The sequence below is a fragment of the Struthio camelus genome, chromosome 2, assembly GCF_040807025.1.
Source record: "Struthio camelus isolate bStrCam1 chromosome 2, bStrCam1.hap1, whole genome shotgun sequence".
NCBI classification, from domain to species: Eukaryota; Metazoa; Chordata; class Aves; order Struthioniformes; family Struthionidae; genus Struthio; species Struthio camelus.
The window spans coordinates 126,954,155-126,974,302 of record NC_090943.1 but is presented as its reverse complement, the minus strand read 5'-3'; the positions used below and the strand labels follow the sequence as shown (position 1 = coordinate 126,974,302).

General features: G+C 36.7%; 1 long non-coding RNA gene across 7 annotated transcripts in view; it reads left to right on the top strand.

Annotated features, from left to right (window-relative positions):
• LOC104153523 (uncharacterized) overlaps positions 1-19,866 on the top strand; it is a 52,394-nt gene extending 32,528 nt beyond the window's left edge. For 4 of the 7 annotated variants that reach the window (XR_011139174.1, XR_011139178.1, XR_011139172.1 and 1 more), the window contains 6 exons: positions 3,350-3,409; positions 3,592-3,689; positions 4,058-4,186; positions 5,173-5,255; positions 6,937-7,055; positions 9,204-19,866. This is a non-coding gene — a long non-coding RNA (uncharacterized lncRNA). Of the gene's footprint in view, positions 1-2,791; positions 2,895-3,349; positions 3,410-3,591; positions 3,690-4,057; positions 4,187-5,172; positions 5,256-6,284; positions 6,413-6,936; positions 7,056-9,203 lie in introns of all 7 variants that reach the window. The other 3 variants (XR_011139176.1, XR_011139173.1, XR_011139177.1) reach the window with 3 other exon arrangements.
• The last annotated feature ends 282 nt before the right edge of the window (positions 19,867-20,148 follow it).

Sequence of the window (20,148 nt, the reverse complement as noted above, 5' to 3'; positions counted from 1 at the left end):
GCAATGAGATTTCCCATTCTGTCTCCGTTTGGGCTCGCAGACCAGCCTGACTCTCGTTCCCAAAGGTTTCAGAGCATCATCATCTGGTTAGATATCTGCTAAATTTACAAAAACAGACCTAGTAAACCTGGAGAATCTTTTTAATTACGCTGGACATAATGGACTCCTGCTAAGACTGTGGCAATGACCGGTAGCTAATACAAATCTGATGAAGTGTTAACTGTATAAGTCTTGCTCCAGATCAGGCTAACGGCATACATGAAAAAGTATCTGTTATTATGCTTAAACTAATATGATTTGACCTCTATTATCATATCTGCTGTAATATATTGTCATCTAGTGGAAAGCCAGTGTAACTGCAATGTAAATCGTGAGTAAACTCATCATAGTGTTATTGCGTGGAGCCTTACAGCACAGCCAACAGTGGTAAAGTATCCCGTTGCTGGAATGAGATGTGTTTCTGCACATACCCTATTGTGATACAAACTTGCAAAGACCATACTTGCTAGCATCTCTATATTTCCTAAAGAAAACAAATTTTTGCTGATGCAAATGGATTTCATAGCGGTGCTTGAGGAAGGTGAGAGTTCAATGCCTTTTAGCAACTAGAATTTAGGAATTAGCTGTTCAGAAACCCTGTCGTTAGTTTATCAGTGACCTGGATAACTGCGTACATTATTTGACAGGGAAAACATCATTACTGTATAAAAAGAGCTGAATTACAAAACGTTTATGTCAGTTTACCTTCTAGGGAAACAGAACCAGTAACAAACAGTTATGCTGCAGTACAGAGACATATGGCTATATGAAATAAGACAAATTTAGGATATGAAGATAAAAAATCTATCTACTTCTTTATATAATAGTAATAGCCTAATGCCAACAAATAGCCTGATGTAATATGTATAAACTTGTATATACATATATACATAAAATTAGATGTTAAATCACCTAACCACGGAAAGGCTGGAAGGGAGCTGAAGGGATTATCTCATCTGTACGCTGAAACTGTGGTGAACTGTGTTCAAAACCTCCCTTGGCCTACAATAGAAAAGCCTCTCTCTTTTCTTTGTGAATGAGAACAAAAGGATCTGGGTTCCTTCCAGTAATTTTCACAGGAACGTTATAATCTACTAACTGTTGGGCCAACAAACATGAGGCTTTAGTATGTGCCAATGTTGTTGATATAATCAAAAAATTCCCCAAATTAGTGGGGTTAGACTACATGGCATAGAGGTATATGAAAATATTAAAACCAAGTACAGGTGACCTGAAAACTTGAGGCAAATAGTTAAAGTAAATTTAAAACTAAAAAACTCACTGAACAGGAAAACGGTAAGGAAAAGAAGCTCTCAAAAGGAGATAAGGGAATACAAACTATTCTAGATTTTATAAACAATGACTCAGTAATTTATGAGATTGTTTTAATGTATTCAGAAATAAGAGAGCATTAATAGACAAAACTTTAAAAGGATAATGAATACTGAAGCTAATATTCTTTGTTAGTCTTCAATCTATTGATGTAGACATTAATAACTGTTATTGAAAAGTAAGATTTAAAAATAATTACCCAATAAACATTGCCTACAAAACTCTAAAAATATATTTACTCAGTAACATGTTGGGTGGCATAACATTTGTTAATGATTAGTGAAAGCAATCTTAAGCTAGAAAACCATTTTTACGAATGCGTATAACAAAAGGAAGATTGGTGGTAAAGATGTATAAAATTACTCTATAGGTTTGTTTGGAAATGTGTGTTTTTGTTTGAGGCTTTCTGCAAATTTAAAAAAAAAAGTAATAAAGAGAAAATAAATGATGGGCCAGCTGAATCCCTGTCATAAGGTTCTCTTGCGAGCTCTTGATTATAGGGTTGATACATATAGGCTGAAATTACTGTTGCAGAGTATTGAGGGTTGATTGAATTCCTGCTTTCCATATAAAACTCAGCTCAGGTTTAATTTTAGAGCTATGCTTAATGTCACCATAATACATATACATGCATTTGTCCTTGCAATTTTTTTTTAATGTAGTGTGTATTTTGTTTCAAGTGTGTGTATTTTGTTTCAAGTGAATGTTTGCTTAAGTCCAGTAAGGTAACAGGTACAGTAACATTCAAGTATGATATATGTTGGTTTCTCTGGCAGCATGAAGTTTATTTTATACTATGTTATTTTACATCTCTTGAATCATAGAAAGTTATAATAGGCCCTGGTATTTTCATATTTATGTTTTTAATTACTGACTTCACATTTTAATTAAATGCCGTGCATGAGATTTTTCCTAATCTTTTTTAGGAAGTATCTATTTTGAAATATAGTCTCATATTATTTCAGACTGTTTGTAAGCCCTGATATATTTGTGAAAAAGCAAATGATAAAAATCAATTTATAAAAAAGATTGAAATAGAAATGCAGAATAGTATACACACAGCATTTACAGTAATCATCTGTTCAAAGCCTTCTGTGATTGTCTGAGAAAGCTTTGCCTAACTACTGAAAAGCAGTCTTTTGAATCTGTGATCTTAATCTTGTAATTTTGTGTAATGAAAGTTAATAGACCATTTAACAGTTCTATCTAGCAACAAGTCCAGTTTAGTAGAATTTGCACAAATGTTTTTTCGTATTTCAGTCACATCAAGCAGATCAAGAATTATAGTTTCTCTTACTTTTCAAAAGATTATATCCACAACTATATGTTATTGACTTGGCATACCTTATAGCTCTTTTAAAATATTATAGAAACCCATTAACTAGAAAAAATTATGGAAATATCTAATTATATCCCTCAGGCCAAAGTCATGCTTCAGTGCCTTCTCCTTTCTGGTGCTTCTTTCTGCTAGAAATTGCAGTTCCTGGCAACACTGGATATTGACTCCTCCCTATGACAGAGAGGTATACATATTTTTGTATATATGTGTATACATACATATACAAATATATATACATACACATACATTTCAACCTTGGATCACAACTTCTGGCAGAAGCTAGGAAATGAAATGTAATCTTTTAGGGTTTCTTGTTTGCCTTACCCCCTGTGCATTAGAAAAGACCCTGGATCACTGTCCCAGTGGATTGTCCCAGTCCTTATCACACACCGAGACAGGAAGCAATTGCGTAGTGTAAGCCAGGCTCTTTACTCAATAGCAGATAACGAATGCTGCTGCTGCCTCTGTCCAATGGCATAGCTACACCCTTTGCTCCATGAAGCGACCTCCTGCTAGCTGTCCTCAGCAAAGCGTTCGAGAGTCTCCCAGCACTTGTCTCCAGATTTTAAGTGACTATACATTCCGTCACTTTTCCTTTCTGTCGTTTATTTTTGTTTTCTGTTTGGTTTTTTTTTTCAGCTGCGCACCTACGTGTAGGGACCGCTTTTTGAGCCCATGATGTCTGTACAAGCATAACAAGTATGTAATAAAATAGATTTGCTTACTCTAGAATATTTTCAAAGCGATTAAAGGCTTGATTTTGGGGTGGGGGGGAGTTGGGTTTATTTTCCAGATGTTCATTGTATAAATTGTCTCTTGTACTAGAGAACCATGTTTCAATGCTTCAGTGGTTCAGTAGTTTCAATGGTTTCTTTCACTAGAACTGTCTCTTGAACGGAATTGCCAAAGCGACAAGAACAGCTTTTTTTGAAGAGGGACACTGGCATTCAGCAGCATCCTCCAAAACTGCAAATGGCAGGTGATAGACTCATTTAAAAGACCTGACCTCTTTAGCTCTCTTGAAAATTCAGTAGTCTGGTGAGATTCTGAGTGGGAGAGAAAGCACAAATGTGCCCCCTTATAAACCTTTCAAAACATTAAAAATCCCAGCTTTCTCTAGGCTTTTGCTTTGTAAAACCCTGGGTTATTGGGTTTACTGTAGTATGTAATACTGGTTGCCAGGAGCATGCCTCCTTTGGCAACTCCTCTCCCTCTACAGTTAAAGTGAGTTTTTGGTCAGGAGAATGTTACACAGCTCAGTCAAAGTGAAGAAGTAGAAATCTTCTGAGGTTTCTTGTCCACAGATTGCTCTTAGTGCTTTTTTTTTTTTTTGGTTCTATAAAACAGGCTCCCAGTGGCAGTACTATTTAGCTACACAACTGTCTTTTTAAAGTAGTGCCAGATATCATGTCCTGTTCTACAGCGTTTGTTTTACTCAACTGAACTTCCATGACATTTTGAGATGTACTTTACAAGGTAAGATTTATCATTGCTGTACACTGTAGAAGAGGAAAGAAAATACTTTTTTGCGTGTTCATTTCAACAGCGTTCTGTTTGCATATGGCTTTAATTTGCACCAGCTAGCCTTTGCTGTAGTATTGTCTTACTAGTTGTAGCTTGCATGAAGGAAACGGCATGAAGGAAACACTGACTATAGGGAGATTGTAAAGCAGTGCCAGCAGCAGAGCCATTTCAGGAACTGTAACTATAGTTTGGGCGTATGTTGCCTTTTATACTTTCCAGCAGCTAATGCACCGTTTGTTCCCGGAGTCCTCTTGGGAAACGAACTGCCGAGTGACTTGTGTTGCCAATTTAGCTCAAGAAAAGCAACTTTTTTTCTTGTGCCACAGAAGTAAACTTTAACTAGAGGTATTTCAGAAGTACTATCCTAACTAGCACTTCTCTACCCTTGCTGAAGGTGCCCTTCTTCCCTGGGCGCCTGCCAGAAACAAGGAGCAATACTCTCCAGCCACAGGCCTGCTGAAACCCTGCAGCTATGTGAGAAACGTGCAGGTTCACTGTGTTACTGGCCACATAACTGTGCCTCTAATCAGCCCGGTTACACCTGTGTCAGCAGGTTGCTAGTGCCCTGGCTGGGCAGCGAGTGCTTTTTCACGGTTACCTGCTGGCCATGTTGCAGCATTATTAGTATTGAGGTGAAGCCCTTACCGATACAGGTGTCAGTGTCATCGCTCTCGACTTGTGCAGGGCACAGACCGGGTAGGACAACTGCATGCTTCTCAAGATGGAATCCCATCCGCGTTAGGACCGTCACATTTCAAGGGGCCATACTGGGGAGGTGGCTGGCAAACTGCAACTTCCCCGCTGGAGGGGTTTTTGGTTTTTTTTTTTTTAATCTTGTGTTAAATCATTTTCTCATAACTGCTGTCAAAAGAGCTGGTGATTTCATGAAAGGACTCATTTCTGTCTGTTCCTTATGCCCTCTCTATTGAAAAAAATAGACTAGCAGAATGGAAAACATATCCTGGCAAGGTTTCCAGCAGATCTGGGTTCGTGATTCAGCATTTCATAAATGGATAATCATGTAAGTCTGTTTTTCCTTTGTAGGTAGTAGTAGTATTTTACCAACAAAGTCTTAACTTATGTTTTCTTCCCTTGACATCTATATTGGGGCCAAGCGGTTGGCAGAAGCATTATTTTTATTGGTTCTCCTAGAAGCTTTTCTTATATGGACCAGAAGAAAGCACTATAAAAAAATCACAGAGCCAAAGGTGATTAAGATTTTTGTGCATGACATGATAAGTTTATCAGCAATTAATCTCTTAATAAAAGCCACTGTAGATAGGGGATCCCTTCTAAGATATGCTACTAGAAATCGCATGTGTGCTTGAATTTTTTGAGCACACATTTCTGTGTACAGAATTTTAATTACAGTGCATGTACCTGTGTCTCAGTAATTCAGTCTGAAACTACTAGTATTATTGGTATTGTTTTCTTCCTTTCACGTGTGCCCATGAAGCATTTTTCACAGCAATACCAGTAAGATGGTCACTCCACCAATATATCTGATTCTTCATGCTGCCTACGGGGAGAGTTATGGTGGCTTAATGGGAGAATCATTGGGACCAGATTGCTGTAGCATCTTTGGCCTTAGGGAGCAAGTAATTTGTGCCACTCACATGGTGCCTCTGATGAAGTCCTTTTTGCTCCTTTTAGGAAACCATTTGCTGCTCTGCAGTATTCTCTGATTCACACACGCTGCTGTGCAATTCCGTGTAATTCGTCTCTCGCACATCCTCAGCCTGTTACGTACTGTAGCATGGGAAAGCACACTCGTAACCCCACAGTGATCTATTAGGACCCAGAATTTCATGGACAGAGGCCAAGACAACTTCCGACTCTAGCAGCTTTAGTAATAGAATACTAAAGAAAACATTACCTAATTTTTCAGCTTCCAAACTGATCACAATTAGAAAAAAGCATGTTGTGACTAGTATAATCTTCAGTATCTTTTAGCACAAACAAGGTTAAATATTGAAGTACAAAGGACATACTTTTCATTTTCTATCATGGAAGTACAACTGGTAACTGGGATGACTGTATATCTCTGTAGGTGAAAAACGACCAACCTGTGATGAGCAAACACTGGCAGAAAACGTAAAAGCAGACACATAATTCACAGGCCAGACAGCAAGAGATAAGACACAGCATACGAATAAGCGTATGAGGGTGTGAAAGCAAGTGAGTGCTGGAGGAGGGGATTTAACTGCTTCACTGAAAGTGCAATTACACAAACAGCTGTTCTGACTGTATTTCATTTATAGTTACTACCCAGTGGCATAAAACTGTTTTAAAAAACCTATATGAAAATGGTAGGCTTGCTTCCAGGCAGAATAAATAACAATCAGTTAAAAGCACATATATAGCAACCGCCTTTTAAGTGATCAGCTTGGACTCTGCCTTCTTCAGAATGTGTATTTTTTGCTCAGATCTGCTCAGTTTTTATTATGTTTTCAACAGAGCTTTCAAACAAGAACGTGCATTCTATGTAACTATAGAAGTGTTAGCTTTTATATAGTCTATGTAACTAGAAGTGTTAGCTGGCTGAGTGTAACTTAAATTAGATATAGATAGAGCTTCTTCCATTAGTTTTTTCCTGTTAATTTCCCTTAAAAAATCCCTGAAAATTTGAGTACCAATAATTACTGATTTCTGTGAATATGCTGTGCTATAACAGAATATAAGCCTCCCTATTGCTTACTTAGGAAAAGATCTTTACAGTCGCTTCAGATATGACCTGAAATGAGCAGAACAAGGATTCATAAGGAACAAGGAATAAGGAGTTCCAGTTTCTGAAGACTATTTTGTGGCTGCAGCGAAAAAAGTAAGATTTTCTGTCCAGAGTTGAATGAGAAAGAGAACCAGGGCAGAAATGAAGTTAGGGGGAGTTTGTTCCACCAAGAGGCAACGTCAAAATTTTAAGTTGATTCAAACTTTTCTTTTCTTTTTTTCTTTCTCTCTCTCTCTCTTTTTTTTTTTTTTTTGGTAAAATTTTCATTTGGTTAAGCTGAACAGTCCATTTTTTCACCCAGTTCTAACTTCAGCCTTTCCAGTTGTTCTCTGTGGCTGATTCTGACTTTCCTGAATCAGCCTATAAAGGCTTTGGGGTGCCTCGGCTCTCTAAGAAGAAACTTGTTCATGCAGGATCAGCATCTAAAGCCTCAGCTAGCTCTAGACTCTCCAAGGATCCAGACTCGGGGAAGAGAAGTAGGAACTCCTATACCATTGAGCACTATGGAAATTCTATTTATTCCCAACTATGGCAGGTCCAAGCTTCAGACTTTTGTAACGGCAGGCATGAGTGCATTTTCAAAAGTGACAAGTTCAGCTTTTGCATGACCAGCTTCAAAGAAGTTCATATCCAAACAAAAGATAGTTTAGTTTTGACTCTGAAACCTCAGTTATAAAAAATACCCTCTCTCCCCCCAATTAATTGTTGTGTCTTGGATGGAACACCTGAAAAAAAGAATGACTAGTTAGGTCTGAAAAAATCTGCCCTGACTCTCACCCAGTCAGTATTTTTGCCATTGTTTTTAGTCTTGTATGTCCTTCCTCATTTTCCTCTATTTATTTCAGTAATGGACCCTAGTACCTTGCTTATTGTATTTATTTTTTTAAAGAACAGGTTTAAATATATATTTACTCTGTAGTAAGAATTTTTACTCTCCCAAAGTTACCTGCAAGCAAAACCCTTTTATTCTCTGCTCCATGCATCCTGTGAAGGACAATTTGTAAGTAAAATAGATAAATATTATTCATAGTTCAGACTGCTGAAGCTCTGGGCCACTTATACTAGCTTTGTGGAAATAGCTGATTGCACTTCAGATTTGTAAAGCTAGTCTGGATTTCCTGCTTATCTATTTAATTTAACTGCCTTTAATGATCCAGGACATACGTCCTGATTCGGTAATACTGGATTACAAGCCATCTAGTCTTTATGCTGGATAAAGATTCAATTACTGTGGCTGTTTCACCCAGCCATTATAGAATTTGGCTGGAATTGTCTTTGTGGTCTTTCAAAATAAATTCAGCCCCCCTCAGTGAAGGCTTTTCTGTGCTGTTGCAAATTTCGGAAGGATTCCGTATGAAAATTAAGTTCCACAGATTTCATTTGAGTATTTAAGCAAACATTAAGCAATTCAGATCAGCAAATACTCAGATATACTTTTCTGGAGTTCTTTTTTTTTAAATTATAGTAGAGTTTTCCAGCTGATGATACTTACATTGTCTGGGTCTGATTTAGCCAAATGACAAACAAGCACATTCTTAAGTGACTAGCTGTCCGTTGGGAAGTCTCATAGTTTGGTTTTCCAAATTAAGTGCCTGAACTACTCAATTTTTAGTACCATGACTAACATTAGATTTGACAAAGTATTTATAAAGCAAACAGAAGTGACTGAATAAAATATAATTTTAGTATATAAACATAGGAGTTCCCATCAGAATCTGCTATTCTAGCATTAAACTGCATTGCTAATAGTGACCTTAATTTGTAGAGGTTAAGCCATTCTGTAAGCAGGTAACACCTTGGGATACCTCTAGGCAAAATGCCTAGATGCCTCTTTGCTCACTAGCTCCCAGCCTACCATGTAGAAACGTAGGTATCAGCAAGGCCCTTTTGTAAGTTTTAGCCTTTGAGGTTTCATTCCCATTCCAGCACTTAAGTGCATTCCAGTCCCTGCATTTCGAACCAACTTTAACTACAATCTAGGGAACTGTACAACTGCACTTAAATTTAAATGCCATTAACTGACTGAATAATTTATCAGTGTATGCAGTAGAGGTTAATGGTAATGGTAGATGCTAATATGACTTCTTGAATTTCAGAATTCTTTGAATTTTAGAATTATTTAGTGTTTTCTGATGTTCCAATTATCTTTTGAAATGCCTTAGAATTTTCCCCCCAAATCAGCCTTTAGATACATAGAAACTTAATTTAATGTGTTACTTGCTTGCACCTCTCTCTTTTCAGAAGACAGCTCTGCCTTTGATATAGGAAATACATTTTTTTTCCTCCTGTGCTGACTTAGGACCAGAAGGAACAACCTGTTCAGTTGTTTGGGTTCAGGTTTGCAGCAGCTGATAACTATGTAACAGCCTAATCTAGAAAGTTTCACAAGCAGTCCCTGCAGCCACCAAGAACATTGAAGCTATTCAAGCCCTCATTGCAAAACCACATCAGAACTCCGATGTACCAAGGACAGCAGAGAAATGAAGGACATCTTCAAGAACATCTTCAACAGTTTATTGACTGAGAAATTGAACAAAAAGAGTGAGTCCACATATTTGCATGAAGCTCTATGGAAGTAATTCTCTCTGGACTTAATAAAATGCTCTCTTGCAAGCTGAGAGCGTGGAAATGACTGTATACCCACTCTACAAAATCCAGGCTGCATCTCTGTTGCGTTTCTCTCTGTCCAAGAGAGCCAATTAGTTCATATCTGGCATTACAAATGTAAGTGCTTCTGTCATTTGCTTTAGAGCTTCTTCCAGGTATGATTATCTCTTACTTTGAAGAGGGAAGAAGCAAAGCAGAGCGAAATGAAGTAACTCAACCAATATTGTATAGAAAGTCAGCAACAGAATTAAGACTGAAAATCTTCTGATACTCTGTCCAGTGTTTCTCCCATGGGTGCTGCCGACGGGGATGGGTAGTTATAAATACCCAGCTGTTTTAAACTACCTGTAGAAGTGTGTTCTGTGATATGCTTACAATGTTCAGATCTTACTGAGATATTGCACAAGCCTTTATAAAAAGTGATGCTTTCAGTAGTTTTGCTTTTATGGCTGCTATTAACCACTTTGCGCAGGCACAGCAAAACAGGGAATAGCTGCTAAATGTCAGTGATGGTAACCTTTTGGTCTCTTTGTAATGTTTCTTTTTTGTAAAACTAAGTGTTTGCTGATAGTTTGGGTGATAACTTCAAAAGTTGTCTTCAGTGCTTTGAGCTAAGTTTCTGGGAGAGCAATAGCTGCTATCCCAATAGGTTTTCCCTGCTTCTCAACAACTCAAAACACTGTATAAACACCCATTAGCTAGTCCTTAGAGTTGATTTGTGCTGCAGGAAACTTTCCTGTTTTGCTAGCGAGTAGAATGAGCCCAGACAGAGCATAGCAAAAAGTTTTAAAACCTTCAGGATATGCAAAAAGATCCAAAAATTTTTATCAAAATTCCCAACCCAAGAAAGTAATATTTAACGTGAAGTTAAATAAACCCAAGTTGAGAGGCCCAAAAGTGTAGACTTATGTAGTTATGGTCACCCCTTAAAAAGCCAGTTCTACATCCAGTCATATAAAAGTGTTTCACTTTGATTTTACTTCCCGTTCCAGTTACTTTGTCAACCTCTTTGATAATGAACGCTTGTTTAATGATGACTTCAGGGGTACCTGCACAGATCCTGCCTCTTTCCCTGTCCTAGCTGTGTAGTCACTTCAGGCTCTATAATTTGTTACACCTTGCAACTGCTGTGAAGGGTAATCTTATATAAAAGAGGAAATCTATAAGAATTGTCTGCCAAATCTACCCACAGGAATGTCAGTGGGTCTACTGAATGTATTAAATGAAACTGTAGATTATGAAAAAAAATTCTTCAGGTGCAATATCCTGTTATGAAATAGGTTTTTATGGTACTATCTGCACAGAAGTGTTTATTCTGTATTTGCTAGATTCTTTGCCAGGTTCCATCATAAGATTTCAGAGTTTTCAAAGGTTTAGAGATGATAGCAGATCTAATGAAAGATGCCTTTCAGAACAGGTAACAGTATAAATAGTTGCAAAGGAAGATCTTTAAAAGTGGTTGCTAATCTAAGCACTGTATGTTAAATGAAGTAGTGATATAGTATTGAGTCATTACAGACACACCAGTGAGCTAACATTCAGCCTTGTTTAAATAAAAAGAATAGGCTAGCTTTTATTGGCAGAGAAATAATAAGGAAAATAAGGATTTCCACACTGGCTATATATCCATCTTGCAAAATATTTTTGAAAGACATTCTTTTAAGAATAGAACAAAACCATGCTGATGTGAATGGTCTATATTATGTAAAAGTGAGACATGCTGAGGTCAACATAAATTCAAACTGTTTACATTCAGAAACCTAGGCACTTGGAAGAACTGATTCATATCAGAGTCTATCAGTGAAGATCTTTTAATATTGCATTAAAAAGACTTAAAGTACTGTTCATTTTACCACAGTTCAGCTGTCTGAAAGTTACACATCTAACCTAGACCAACTATCTAAAATCCACCTAATCAACGGAAAGAGAAAGCTCCCTTCTGAGGCTGATTCATCTTATCCTAAGAGAACCATATAAAATAGGCAGGGATAATTCACTCCTTTGAAAAGGTGTTTGGCTCTTTCTCCAGTGACTCTAGATGACTGGCTTAAATTATAGGACTAACTTCTGGGTATTTAAAATTAAGAGAGATAAATCCCCCTATTCTTTCTCTTCTCAGTGTAAGTATGAGAGGATATTTATCCAAAAGTATGTTAGATAAAAGATTAACGTTCAGAATTATGATTTCAAAGGTATGTAGGTACCTAAAGACGAAGTGCAGCGCAGAATGGGATGTTCAAAAGCTGGATATTTTGCCTTTGATTTCAAAGTCAGTCAGAATTTTGTGCTTCTGGACACATTAAGGGGGCAGGGTTTAAGTGAGCTCGTAAGATCCTGTTGAACTTGTACAGGAGATGATTAAGGCACATATGCTAAACATGCAAAAGGCAGGAGTTCCTGCCTTGTAAGTGCTTGACTGTCTTTTTTTCCCCTAGGAATTAATATTTTCTATGAGCGTTCCTTACACAAAAATTTGTAAAGTTTTTCAGGAGAGATTGTGTGATACTCTTTTGTACCCAAAGTGATAGGGCTTTGAGTTTGCAACAATTCTGCTTGAAAATGATTTCTGCACTAGATAAATCTAAGATAAACTAAATTTGCAAAACTAAGATTTTCATATAAATTATAAAAAGGCAATTAGGTAGATACTATATCGAAGTATGGGTTATTTAGAGAAAGAGAGAGTTAGTAGGGTGAAACAATATCATTTATCAAAGCAGCTCATAGAGAAGGGGAAGAATGAACAAAACGCATTGCTTTTTTCATGCCTATTCTCTGCAGTGTTAGTCTTTTTTTCTTCTAATATATTAGACTGATTACTTGTAAGTCATTGGTGCTACAGCCCTGATTCTTACGAAGACAGAGCATGAACATTTGACCTGTGGTAGCATTGACTGTATTTCTTTTCATCAGATGAAATTATTATAAAAATACTAAATCTTCGGGATTATCCTTCCTTATGAAACATGTTAGCTGCTGGAGATGCTGGATGAATACTTAAAAAGCATTAGGGGCATCTATACATAACAGATTATGAAACATTCATAAATAACTATTAAACAATAATAATCAGACTTCTATCCTGATTTATTCACCTCCATGTGATTAATTTGATATTCTACAGAATGCGCTTTTTTTCCATATTTTTTATAATCCGTTGAATTTCACTCGTATTTTCAAGACTGGGTTTGATAAAGTATCCTTAACATTTTGCTTTTGCAGCATATTTGCATGAACAATATGTAGTCTTTTAAAATAACAGAGCTGTCCTTCATATTGAGATCAAAAACATTGTGGGAAAATAGATTGGAAGTGTCCAAACAGCAGTGGTAAGCGACACTTACAACTGCATTTTCCTATGCTTCCACAGGCAACAAAAAAGTGGATAATTGTTTAAACAGGTTTAGGCCTATATGATTAGATGTAGGTAACTGCAGATGTAAATAGGAAGTGTACTTGAGGGTGGAATTGATTACACATTTGGACTCATCTTTCTGCTTGTGGAATATCCGGGCCATATGTGAGCAGGCAAGTTTTGCATCTGTAGGGCTGTTTGAGAATTTGAGTTAGAAAATAGAGCGGAAGTCAATACTGGTGCCAAAATATCAAGTTAGCAATACTGTATTCTCTGTCCTCAGGTTTTCTTCCTCAGCACTTGGTTTAATCTACCCAGAATAATTAAAGACTTCCTTGGAAAAGGTTATCAGCATCGTAATCGTAATTCTATCATGAAATTATGGTCTTCATCTTAAGAAACCTAAACAGTCTCTAATAAAAGACAACAAAAAAGAACTTTTGTTGATTTTGAAATTGAGAGGAAACAATACGATGAAATAAACAAAAGCTATCCAACTAATAACAAGCTGGAATATATTTTTGACAGTATGAAAATTACAAGTAATCAGTTCCAAATGTTAGAAATACAGTTAATGATTGGAATGGTAACAATCAAATTTTACTCACTATGCCAAGTTGAGTTTCATACCGTATAAATAACAGACAAACCTCATAAACAAGCTAAGTATTAGAGTAGATTAATCAGTTTTTATAAATATGCCGACACTGGGTCACTAACTCTAAATAATGAACATAGAAGACACAGAAGAATCAAAACTGAAAAGGCTCCATCTTATTCAATATGAATGAGGAGTGATCATTTTATTATTATTATTATTATTATTATTATTATTATAAGTAGGGTAAAATGGCCTTGTGCCGATCACTGTTCCGGAGGAGCTGCTTTGCAATTAACTCCCACAGTACTTACACACAGCCTGTGGCCAAAGTCATGAACTCTAATACATCATATGAAAAGATCCTAATGCTGCTTCTTCAGCTGGACACCGGCTTAGCAAGGATCTCCAGCATGCCTGCACGTCCTGTGGGCAGGGCTGCTTTATCACAGTGCACATGGGGATCATTCTGCTCCGTCTTCTCTCACAAGCAAAATTTGTTCCACATGAAATAAATCCAAAGAGAAAAACAGGTGCTTTTACCTGACTCAAATAATCCCAACCGTGAACTCTAGTCAGAGTGAAATTCCGGAAAAGAAGCGGTTAGAAATACTGCCTTTGCAAACTATTATTGCAATAAAATGGCATGGCCTTTTGAAACATCGCTTGAAATATTATCACATGAAATGTTAAATCTGCATATATTTATGGAAAGTGAATTAACAACAGTTTAGTCTTGCTTTCAAGTGTAAATTGCCACTATGGAGTCACTACTGGTGGGTCTGTGATAAACGTTTAATTGATATGAATCTTATTTTCACAAGCGAAAGAAGGTAGTCAAAAAGTACAGCTATCCCCCAAAATAATGATGTACACTTTTTCTCCAAAGATAATTTTTTTCAAATGGCCCATCATTAATGTGCAGTGTAGGCTATGGTTTTATTATGGTTATGGTTACACTGATTTTTATACTTAGGTTGTCTACAGTATTTCTGAAAATTCGCATTTATGTCTACGTATGTCTTTGATAAAGTATTTTTCTTTTTTCTTCCCATTGTTAGACTATTTCCATTTAGTAAGCAGAAACGCATAACGAGGGCTTACTGTGCTGGAACCTTGAAGGGTAAAGTACCATATTGTGGCAGGCAGACAATTATGGAGTTGGTGGAACAGATGCATGTGATGTTGTTTTCCAAATATACTTAAAAGGCTTTTTAACAAAACATGTTGTCATTGAACTGTCAAGTGGCCCTAGCTTTTCTGCCTGCTTGTTGTAGAATACCATTATAAACTTAAGATACCGTAATGCAAGTATTTCACTTTACAACAACAGGAAAGCTTCAAGCCAGCCAAACAAAAAAGCTCCGTAAAGACTGAATTTAATGTGAGCCCTTAAGTAAAATTCCAGTCACTCTGGCACATTTCTAATCCTCTTATTTCACCAGTTCTATTCCCAAACCTTGATCCCACCAGTCACCATATGTGAATTGCAATCCAAGGCATCTTCACCAAAATGCCATTTAATCATTTTAATCTATTAAATATGACTTTAATAAAGTGGCATACTCTCTACTACAGATCTCTACGTAAACAAAGTACAAATAAGTTGAGTGGGTGGAGGACAAAGGCAGCTAGCAAGACAAAGGAAGCAGACTTTATCTGCTTTCTGGTGCAGGGTCTGCCTGGAGTACTCTATATCTGAATTTACAGACCACTGGGATAAATGTAAGACCTGCCTTCTTCTAATAAACAATTGATTACAGTGTAGTCAAAAAGGCAAATCTGTATTTCATTATGAATGTTTTTTCTTCTTTGGAGTTCTCCATCTTGATAAATTTACCATTTGCATACAACATATTTCTTATATAATGCCTGGCCTTGAAATAATGTGTTCCGAAGTAACATAGAAACCCCAAGAGTTTGAGTAAACTCTCTGTATTTATTCCTTACTTTGTTCAGCTACAAAGTGGCATCACTGGGGAACAAGACAGCGACAATCTGAAGACGCTAACATAGGTTAATTTAACTTAATCTCTCATGTCAGCCTGTAGTGCTTGTCAGAAAAATATATTACTGTGGGATTTTGCTGTTCTCATTGTAGTCTTTGTCAGGGGAACAAGAGGTCTGAAACACGATAATTAAGGAATCCTCAGACATTTACTTCAGTTTTCTGATCTTTCTTCGTATTTTAGAGTTTGTCTGAAATAATTTCAGCATATCCTTTTGAAAAGGAGCTGAGAAACCAGTTACAGTAAATTGTTTGCCACATTTCTTCTGTTCTAGACTACCTGCCTCAATACCCTTTGTTGGGCTCTGTAGCTCTGGCTCTGGAACAGCGATTAACACTGCACTCTACTAAGGCTCCAGCATGATAGAGAATTTATAGAGCTATTTTACAAAGGGAATCACATATTGGGAAAGGAAAAAACCTGTCAGATTATCTCCTGTTTGGTCCTCCTACAAATGCACAGTCTACGATATACTAATATATACTGGATATTAGTATATCTACGATATACTAATTGCTTGCTCCATTCCTAACTACATCAAAAGCTCAGGCTGTGCATTTCTGAGAAGTCTCTGGAACAAAGCAAGACATTCATCTCCCACTCTTAGGACATTTCCCTACTTTAAAAATTCCATCTTTTTAGTTCTGCATGTTGGTATGCTGTTGCACTGTTCTGTCTTCTATCTCTGTTCTTCACAGTGAACAGTAGTCTTTCTACAAACTTCCCTCATTAGTAACTATTTTAAACTGTTTTTAGCTGTTATCTGTGTGTGAAGACAGTGAAAACGTGGACTGCATTTTCTACCTGTATTTGTTTTTTATCAGCCAAGCACAACTATACTTTTGTATAAACAGAAACGTCTGGAATATAATTTAAAACTAACATGAACCCAGCTTTTGAAAGAAATCTCACATGTGCCTTCCATTTTTTTTGTACACTGAAATGCTTGTTTATGCCAAACTGTTTTCTTTACACAATGAACTACTGCTGCTTTGATAGAGTAATTCATCCAGCTCTCCCTGGTTATTCTCAAGCGTTGATAAACGTATACTTGTGTCGTGAATGCTGTTCTTCAGGTACCTTATGTCTAGGTTGTCATGTGTTGGCAACAACAAGAATTTGACTGCTTCTGGAGGTTTAGATCAGGTTTTGCAATAATTTGCTATGATTTTGCCTTTTTAGGCAAATGGAAGCATGGAGAACATGTGGCTCTGCAAAGATTCTTTTTAATCAAATGTGGTGTTGACTGCTTCAGATTATGCCATTCATCCATTTGCAACTGTAGGTAGTTATAAGTATGCAGCTAGTCATTATAATGTAACTACAATGAAATCTGTGACAAAGATGGCATCTTTTAAAAATCTTGGTACAGTATTTTCTTTGAGACACATCGTACAAATAAAAGAGTGATGCACACAGCAGGAATTTAATCAAGCTTAATGAGCTATAACTCCTGTTTGTTTTCATTTTAAGAGATTAAAAAATCTAAAAAAAATTGATTTTATTGGTCTCATCGATAGTCTCTCTGTCATGTGCTTTGAAATACTGATGTGCAGCACTGGGGGAGTAACTATTACAAAGAGCACTCACTAAGCTTGATTTCCCAGAATGATAGGCAAGAGCCTTTCTTATTTGCACAGCTAGATCTCATGACCGTGTGCATAAATTCTGTCCTGAAGTGGCCACGGAGGTGAAGTTTGTGTTAGCAATCAGTACAGCACTACAGAAGTGTTTGTAGAGCAAACGAATTAGTGCGAAGGACCTGATGTCTACCCTATATGCGTTTCGGGGAGAGTTTATTTTACTGTAGCCAAAGTCTATTCCTACGGACTGAAAATTTTAGAGGCTGAAGGATCGTACTACTGGAGTGTATCTGCTGGTTTGGTGCCATCTGAAAGGAATTCAGGCTGTGCACTCAGAGCCTGCTCCCCCTGGGAACCAAACTGCTAAGTGAGGGTGATCAGAAGATTCATCCTCAAAAGTATATTGCTGAACATTCAGAATCTTGAATAGCAATAACAAAAAACAGTAATTCGGGACCCCCAGAGTTAGTTGACCAGCCAGCTGCCTCTTTTAGCATACTTATTGTTCTTAATTCAGGTGTGTAATTAATCACAGAAGAAAAATATGCTTACCTATTCCTTTTTCTTTACCGTATGTAGCATTCTGGTTTTATTTTTGGTTTGGTTTGGTTTAGTTTTCTAAACTCTTTTCTTTCCTAGAACAAAAGGAAAGCATCCTAAGGGACATACAATGCAATTCTGATCAAGCCCCTCTCAGTCAAGTTTCTTAGAAGACTACATTGGAAAATAGCACTCCTTTTCCTAAAACAGTGGAAATAATCCTGAGCAAAATTGTGCAATCCAACAATCCTGCGTAGGCTTACAGAGTGAAGTGAAGGTTAGAGAGAGTTAACAAACAGAAGAGGAGAATTCTAAATGGGCAATAAAAGCTATTAAATCCCTTTAGTTTTTACAATTCGAAATTTGCAATGTGTAAGATGTGACATTTAGTCCCATTTGCATTGCCAGAGTGCTTTCAGGGAATAATAGCCTGGTTATGGTACTGATTCTGCTCTGAGATACAAAAGAAAAGAGCATTGCTGTTCCTAATACAAGGCTGAACCAGATACAAGATTGCACTAAGGGTATTGTCAAATCAGCACCAACCTAACTGGACTTTTTCTAGTTTTAAAAACTTCCCAACTGAAATATTGTATTGGGAACCAGAAAGCAGAAGAAAGCAAGGGAGAACAATATACTTGTAGATATTTATATACGGATGTTTTAGAATAGATTAATACAGTGCAAATTAAGCTTATATTTTCATTTATGATTTATAGGAATAGGAAAATGCTAAATTCAGTCTTTCTTCATGTGTTCAGGTTTAGAGGGATCAGATTTTAATCCTTAAAGGTCAGGGTTTTGTCCCTCCATTCAATAAAATGAAAAGAACTATACTGTGAAAGTGGTTTTCTTGAATCCAACAAAAAGGTAAGTTACACTTTTACTCAGATTTGATGAAATGCCAATCAGTGAAGCATTCAAGCTTTGCCCCACTGAATATGTGCTTCAGTCATCCTGGATCAAGGCCAGCAGATTGTGGTGTTCAGGTTCGTCGTATACCATTGCACGTACTTCTTATGACAATAATAGACCTTTCCAATGAGCTTTTCTATCATAGCACTGAATATAGGAAGTTATTAATGTTAAAAATTGATATTAACAGCACTGAACTTTTAAAATTTCCTAGTATTTTTTTTTAAAACCAGACTTGTATCTGTTGCTGTAGTCATAATGAATCTGGGCTCAATCATGAGCTACCTTTTTAAGTGACACTATTGCATAGAACAGGGAGTATCCAAGGGAACTGTTCAGTTTCTCAGCTTTTCTGTGGTAGGTCCCCACAGCCGAAAATAGAAGTTTTTGAAAACAGAAGTTTTTGAAAATGTCCCTACTTTTCTTCCCTATGAATGTAAAAGTATAAAATGGAGATATGTATCTGAGCATGTGCATTTTGAATGTTTGGCAGAGAACAGTTGACTTGCGAAGTCTGCAGTGATTTGGCAACTGGAAAAGGAAAGAATCTATCTTTCCTATAAGGAAATGCAATAAAATCTGTAAAACCTCACTGCCATTATATTTGTCTCCTCTGATATATCCTGCTAATCAGGAAATACTAGGTTTTTCTTGAGGCCTGTCTCCTCTAAAAAACTCATTTTCTGTTAGTTCTGAGTCATTTGCATTTGCATCTATTTTATAGCATTTATTTCCGTTATAACACCTGTACTGAATTTTCTGAGCATTCAGCAGTGATGTCTCATCCCCAGATGAGAAATGCAGATTATAAATAGATAAAATTGCTTCTGGGGCTAAGTTTGCAGAGTATGTAAGACACTGAGATTTCAAAAGAAAATGTGATGATGATACCCTAAAGTCCTTTTTAGGGCTGTGCAACCCTTGATGACCTTATACTGCATGATTTGGCTTTAAGGCACTGTTGAAGTGATCCAGCTCTGCCTTGGACGTAGACTCACTGTGTCTTTTTCGAACTTTCTACAGTAAATTGTGTGGCAAGCAAACAGGCATGGAACCAGATCACTTCTACTCCCTCATCTCGCCCTCATATCGACAGAAGATATGAGTTGAATTTTTCATGACATTTTGTATAAAGTTAAGTTTTGTCTAGGAGCCTGTTATCAAAGAGTCTGCAGATCTTTATCATTCATCATTCATATTATCAATGTAATGCAGAATTCAGATTTTCTTGTGTGTATTCTGTAACTTGCTTCAGATGCTAACTTCTACAGTTAATTGCCTGTATCTGCAATTCTCTAACCATTTTCATTAACATTTCTAGAAATTATTTCTTAGATATAATTTAGAAATAATAAGCCTGATAATTTTGTGTCATGGCAATGCATGAACCTGCAATAAGAATCAGGACCCTTTTTTTTTTTCTCAAAGGTAACACTAAAATATAAAAGCAACGTGCATATATTTACACATATATGTATATATCTGTGTTTATATACGTATTGTGCATATACACACACACACTACCCTAGTATCTTTCTTTTTCTTGTTCTGTGTAAATCATGAAGATTTCTTCCTTTCG